Raw genomic sequence first — 7,201 nt, forward strand, 5'->3', positions numbered from 1 at the left:
GCGGCTGTCAGAGCAGAAACAAAAGCTGCTGCTCTCCTTATTTACACGTAAATGTAATGTAAATTGCGCAAGCTTAGTTTGACCATTAGATCGAAAGACTACATAGTCCCTTCCCTTGAATAAATCAGGACAGAATTGGTTGAAAGTGGGCAAAAGAGACGGATTTAAACACCAGGTATAAACGGGAATGTGTCCTTCAACTGCTTGTGATCCAATCGACCAAATCTTCGTATCTACTTCGTATCCAAATCTTTCGTATCTTAATACCAGCTGTAAACAGGGCCTGAGTGACCTTATTGCGTATTCTTTCCGCTTGAAGTGAATGTTAACATTAACGAAACAACCAAATTGCATACTCGTTCTGTTTGCATGTGAACGTTAGCACTGTTAAACAACTGTATTGTACATTGTTTCCATTTGCATTTGAACGGTAGCATTAGCTAAATGACCTTATCGCACGTTTCCATTTGGATGTGAACGTTAGGATTAGTTAAAAGACCTTATTGCGTATATTGTCTCCATTTGCATGTAAACATTACCAGTATTAGTTAAATGACATAATCGCATATTGTTTCTTTTTGCACTTGAAGGTTTGCATTAGTTAAATTCATTAAAATTCTATTTTACTTTGCATTTAGGTTTGTATGTTAACAACTTGCATGTGCAACCTTGGTGTTTAGCTAACTTCATTAGCATAAAATGAATTTAGAACTGAATTTAAACCAGAAAATTTGCATACTATGCTCAGTGTATATATACACTATATACTGCAGAAGAAGTAAGAGTTGTTATGAACATAGCATTGTTATTATACTATTTATGGCAAATATGATGCAAATTGGCCCGCAGCGCTACTTTCCTGCAGAGTTTAGTTGCAGCTCTAATCAAACACCTGTCCTAATCAAGGTCTTGCGGTTCTAATTGAAAACGACAGGAAAGTGTGTTCATACAGGGCTAGAGCTAAACTTTAGCATGCTAGAGGCAGGGAGCAAATAGGGATGTGCTAGATTTTGAGTTTATTCACAGCGTTCTGCGACGTAGCGTGGACTCTACTGTGCATCTGCCCTGTGTTTCTCAGCAGAAAGGTTGTGTACTTCTGCTCCAGAGCGTAATGCCTCGGTCACAGGCCTTCAGAGGTCTCTGTGTGCGCTCATCCATGTCTCTTCCTTTGCTTTGTCCATTTATTGGCTGTCTAACTAGCCGTCCTGCAGGTCATCAGGTGCTATTTGGCTGTTCTGATCGAACAGGTGTTGGTCTCGCTGATTTTTCTGGGTTCTGTATTGATAGACGATCGATGGGTCCGCCAGATAAGGACAAGCGTGTCACAGGCCACCGATCCAACGCTTATCTTCTCGTTCCACCAGTAGCGCAGTTCTAATGAGTGGAAGAAACCCTCAAAACCATTATTGAGCTCTTTGGCTGCCGATATGTTGACTCTGTTGGGATGTTTGTTTGTCTCAGTTTGTCATTTTCAAAGTAAGTTGGTAACCTACTTGGTAATTCCCCTCGTGAGATGGATATATAGGCCTATAAAGTATATACCCATCTCAGGTTTGTGTATTCGTGGGAAAGAACAGGATTATGCTCAGAATAGCATACTATATACATGATCATACGTCATTTTCAATTACATTGTCATCATTCACAATTGACCAAAATGTTCAACTATATATGTATATATGTTACGTTTACTTATGGTAAATGGAACTTTTCCATTCTTTTCCATGGCATTCAATTCCATTGTTTGGAATGGAATGCAAGCAAGATAGTTATATTATATGTGTTGTATTACATATATACATACATATAATACAACACAGTATTTAATAACTAGCATGCTTGCATTCCATTCCAAACAATGGTCTGGTTATGTTTTGTGGCTAATAAACCAATTGGCTCTTCTGCTTTTCTACAGCCACCATGTTGAGTGTTTCTCTCATTAATTTTTCATTGAATGGTCCGTTTCCTCTTCATACTCTCCCCAGCTGTGAAGAAGACTTTGATTTTGGTTTGTTCATGTCACCATAGAGTTAGCAGGTGTCCCAGCAGCCCTTATGAATTATCCTTCATGGACCAATGAAGTGTCTGTCAAGCTTTCTCGAGTCCATGTTTTCATGCTAAGTCTGCGATGATTTCTATTTCTGCAGGTTGCGGCATGTTCAGAATCCGTTATGGAGATAGAAGCTTTTATTGAACAAAAAGCTCCTGACATCTACAGGTTGCCCGCATCTTGATGGAGGAGTGAGTTCTGTGAATGTAGCGAATCAAAACACCAGGTTGATATTCACGTTTGTTGAGTGCAGGCTGGTAAACCACAGGAAACTCTGAGATCTTGCATTTACTTGTAGCTTCAGTGTATTATAGTGTCTGGGTGGAAAAGTCACTTGGCACAAGGCTTTCATATCCCTTCAAACGGTCTCTCGCTCTCTCTCTCTCGGATGCCCTTTACTACCCCTCATAGTTCGCCGTCAGAAATCCTCTCAGATTTACTCTGAGGGCAGCGGCTCACAGCTACATACACACTGAAGACATTTCATTCAGAATCGAGAGGAGAGAAAGACGCATCTTCGCTTAAGCAAACGATAACTCTTTGGCTCATGTTCTTGTTTCGTTTCAGCATCGTTCGCTCACTGTCCTTTATAAATATTCATACACTTGTATTCACAGACCCCAAACTGTGAATCCACGAATTCACTCGACACTCCAGTGTGTAGTAAGGTTTGATCCCTTCTATCACTTGCATTTCGCACCTTCTAATTTCTCTCTCTCTCGACTTTTTTTATTATTTTTTTTATGGAATCTCCTGTGGATTTCCACTCTATCTGAATGTTTGCCTGCAGACTGCATTGTGTTTTTTCCCTTCTGTATAATTTTCTTCATCACATCATTACAGACTCTTCTTTGTCTTCCTCGCATCATTTATCACATTTGTGTGAGAAACTCAAGGTTGGGATTACTGCAAAAATCATTTTCTTAATCAGTATTTTTGCATTGTTTTTCAGTAAAAATCTAATCATCCTTAGAAGATAAATAGACTTGTTTTTGGAGAATTTATATAAAATTTAATTGAACTTTTCTTATCCAACTGGAATGAACATAATATGATAAATATGTAGTGACGTGTTATGTTAAATACAAAAAACATTTTTTTTTATTAACAATAGCAAGCATAAGAATATCAGTGAAAAATTCAATTCTCTGAAAACATGACATAAGATTTTTTTAAACATCATTGAAAGAAGTCTCTTATGCTTACCAATGCTGCATTTATTTGATAAAAAATACAATAAAAACAAATAATGTGTTAAATATTACTACAATGTAAATCCTGTGATCAAAGCTGAATTTTCAGCATCATCACACATGCATGATCCTAGAAACGTATTATTATTACCATCATCAGTAATACAATTGTGTTACTCAATGTTTGTGTGGAAACCCTGTTTTTTCCCCCTTCAGGATTATCCAATGAATAGAAAGTTCAAAAGAAGAGCATTTATTTTAAACAGAAATCTTTTGTAATATTATAAGTGGTTACTTTCAGATTTTATCAGTTTAGTGCATCTTTACTGAAAACTATTTTTTTATATATATTTTTTTATATATATACTGACCCTAAACATTTAAATGGTAGTTAATATTGTGATGCATATTGTTAACGTAGTATAGAATTACGTGTACGCTAACATTATGTTCATACTGCCCACCCCTGTGTTCAGATGTTCTTTAGACGGCTTGACGCTCGTAGATAAGGGGACAGATTGAAACTGTATTTGTTTAGCATTTGCATTGGCAGCTTTTAATACCATGTGAGCCTTGAGTGATTTTTTTAAACAGGCTGCTGTTAGCTGATTGATAACGTTTAGCGGGACATGTCTCCAGTTCCACTGGGGCTGCAAATGAAAGGATGAAGCAATACTGCACATCACTGAAATCCAGCACTGGGCCCAATACCGAGCCCTGAGGGACGCCGTAATGGCTGCATGTACCACAGATTTCTTTCTCTTGCACTGCTGAAGCTAATGGGGCGGCGTCCGGGAGAATGTCCGAATCTCACATTACTCACAATCTGCCTCTCTAATGGCTTTTCATCGTTTGAAATAGTTTTCAGTGCTAAAACAAGCTCTCAGCAGTGCGTCGATTAGGGCATCAGCGGACGTGTAATGAATGTCTGCATTATTTTTATTTTTTTATGGAAACATTGCTATCTGAAACCATGCTTACTCGCCCGTGCTCTTTGAGGCAAAGGGTCAGTTCACTAAGCAGTTTAGTTCAAGAAGTTTAATTGCATATTGCATATTGCATTTTGCGCAAATGTGTTTGTTTGTAACTTTAACTGTTTTGCGTAATTTAGTTTTAGTGAATCTGGTGCAAAAACAACACGTGTTGATGTTGTTATTAGCAGGTGAAATTCATTCTTAGTGAATCCCTCCCCTAAAGATCTAAAGCGTCATATTGCTTCTTTCATTCTCTAATTTTGCATGATGTGATGACGCTCTGGGATTGACTTGTGGACAGATGCGGTCCAGCTTTGCTCCTTGTTGACGGACTCCTGCTGGTTTTGGCTCAGGTACCAGTGTGGGAATCATCACATCCAACACCTGTTCCTCTGCTAAGCACCGTCTTGTTTTTCTGAATGATTTGCTCTCTCAGGGAATTTTCTGAGAGGCCTTATCTGTTTTCTTCCTTGTCTCTTTCTCTCTCCCTCAATCTCCCCTTCTTCGCTTAAGCTCATTAAATGTTTCCGAGAGAATAGGAAATCAATGGCGCATATGGTGTGAGAGAACTTTTTTTTTCTTGATTTGTTTTACCCTGTATTTATCCGTTTCCACATATCTCTCTTTCTTTCGGTTTCTGTCTGTTTGGCAAGATAAAAGTTCTTGAAGAAAAGTTGCATAAGATAATGAAGGTGAACTAAAAAGGTGAACTATCCTTTTCAAGACTTACAAATACGTTTGTGCTGAAAACAAGAAAGAAATATTTGTACTGGAAAAAGCGAGGCAGATACTGATGAAGAAATGTATTTTTTTTCCAGCTTTTCCCACTCCTCCTCCTCTGGGGCGACAGACTGTAAGGTAGGAATATGGTTGATTTCAGATGCGCTCTTCATCTTGTTGGCAGACGAGCCACGGCTTGGCGGCCTGTCCGGTGTTTGTTGTCGAAATGGCTATGCAGCACTTGGTTAGGTTCCCGCACAACCTTTATTCATCCTGACACACATCAGGCTTCTGGATCACAGCGAAAAGAGCCGCTGGAAGGGAAACGAGAATGTGTCGGATAGCTTAAAATGTTTATCGTCCCCCCCCCCACCCCCCCCCCCCCCCCTCTCATTTAATCATCCTTAACCGGCTCTCTCTCTCTCTCTCTCTCTGAGCTGTGGGTTTGATTAGTCAGGCTAGTGGAGGATGACAGTATGCTAAACTGTTTTTCTGAAGTAACTGAAATCAGGCTTTTTCCTCAAGATGACATTAAATGCAACTTGACCCTATTTACTTTCTTTTTACTTCATGTCCTTGGTCTTATTGTGCAAGATTTATTATGTTTCTCTTGAAAAACGAATTAGAAATGACCATCTCTGCTGCTGAAATAACTTTTTTTCTGTTGATGTATTCTAAGGGCTGCACAGGTAGAGCAAAATAATGTGAACCAATAATATTAAAGCCAAAAATTCCAAGATCCAATCAAATCATGTGTGGGGGGAGCTTTTATAAATTCAAGTCCCGCCCACACAATTTAGTTCTGAACATTGCCACACGCGATGTTAACGTCTTGCAAATGCCGTTTCATCTCTTTAAACCCATTTCACTTCTTTAATGTGGTATTTAATTGAATATTTAAAAAAAAATCTGAATGTTTCTTCAACATTTGTGAATTGTTTTGGGTCATGAAAAATGGCCAGTGCATCCTAGAATTAAGCCAGATTTAGAGCATGTTTGCTTAATTACCAAGTAACCGTTCTTTGTTTTATTTGTTTATTTTTTTGGGAAGAAATGTTTGTGAAAGACTCTCTTTATGCTCATCAAGGCTGTATTTATTTGACCAGGAAACGTGTATTAAGCAAATCAAGTGCATTTTGACATGTTTCTTTATTAACTTTAATCTTTTTTTTGTCTCTGTTAGCTTGGCTCAGTATGATGTACCGTACTATAACCTGAGTGTGTACACACACACACACACACACACACACACACACACACACACACACACACACACACACACACTTACACTTACTTTCATGTTTTATGGCCTACTTTACATAAGCGTAATGATTTTTATACTGTACAAACTGTATATTCTCTCCCCTTACACTAAACCTGCCCATCACACAAAACTTTCTGCATCTTTACATTTTCAAAAAACATCACTTATAAATATGATTTATAAGCTGTTTTCCTAATGGGGACCAAAAAATGTCCCCAAGGATTTTGGATATTGCCGTCTTTGTGGGGACATTTTGTCCTCATAATGTAGGGTTTACAAGGACACACACACACACACACACACACACACACACACACACACACACACACACACACACACACAGCCTTTTGCACTTTCCAGTGTTCTGGCTGTATTTCAGGGTTCTGCTTCACTATCAGCAGTGGAGCAGCTTCGCTCTCGCTGTTCGGCCAAGCCTGGGAAACAATACGTGCTGTTATTTATTTATTATTTTCAGAAAGAGGCCGTTTGTCGGTGTGTCGGGGGGAGCGAGCGCGTGTGTGTGTGTGTATTTGTGTCAAGCTGTTGGGCAGGTCCAGGCACAGCCCATTGTGAGGAATAATGGATGCAATGGCCGCTATCGCAAGAGTTATCTCCCTCACACACACATACGGGGGCTTGAGGAGCTGGTGATAAATGACTTTGAGACTCGCTGTCTACGATCAATAAACCACTAGCACCAGATGAGTGAGACCGAGCTGCCGCTCTCCTTTTCTACTTTACTTCTCTCCATCTGCTCCGCTTTGGCTCCTTCAGTCACTCTTGTCTCGTCTCATCTCTCATTCTCTTCCCATCTGGTCTCTCATTATCGGCAATACTTTTCTCATCTCTTATCTCACGTTTGTCTCTCATTATGTGCTCTTTTCTTGTCTCCTCAACTTGGCTTGTTGTCCAATCTCACCTCATTATCTTCACATTGTTTATCGTCTCGTTTCTCCTCTTCTTGTCTATTATTTTTCCTTCTTTTCTTATCTCGTTTCAT

At 39.2% G+C, this 7,201-nt stretch overlaps 1 protein-coding gene across 2 annotated transcripts in view; it reads left to right on the top strand.

Annotated features, from left to right (window-relative positions):
- The window catches only part of plxnb2b (plexin b2b), a 161,889-nt gene that overhangs the window by 24,119 nt on the left and 130,569 nt on the right, over positions 1 to 7,201 (top strand). Inside the window, exon 2 of one of the 2 annotated variants that reach the window (XM_079604427.1) lies at positions 5,036 to 5,075. The exons of the other annotated variant lie outside the window; for it this stretch is intronic. The gene's annotated coding sequence lies outside the window, so the exon portion shown is untranslated. The remainder of the gene's footprint in view (positions 1 to 5,035; positions 5,076 to 7,201) is intronic. 2 annotated transcript variants of the gene reach the window in all.

The sequence above is a fragment of the Phoxinus phoxinus genome (genome assembly GCF_949152265.1).
Source record: "Phoxinus phoxinus genome assembly, chromosome: 25".
In the NCBI taxonomy this organism is placed as follows: Eukaryota; Metazoa; Chordata; class Actinopteri; order Cypriniformes; family Leuciscidae; genus Phoxinus; species Phoxinus phoxinus.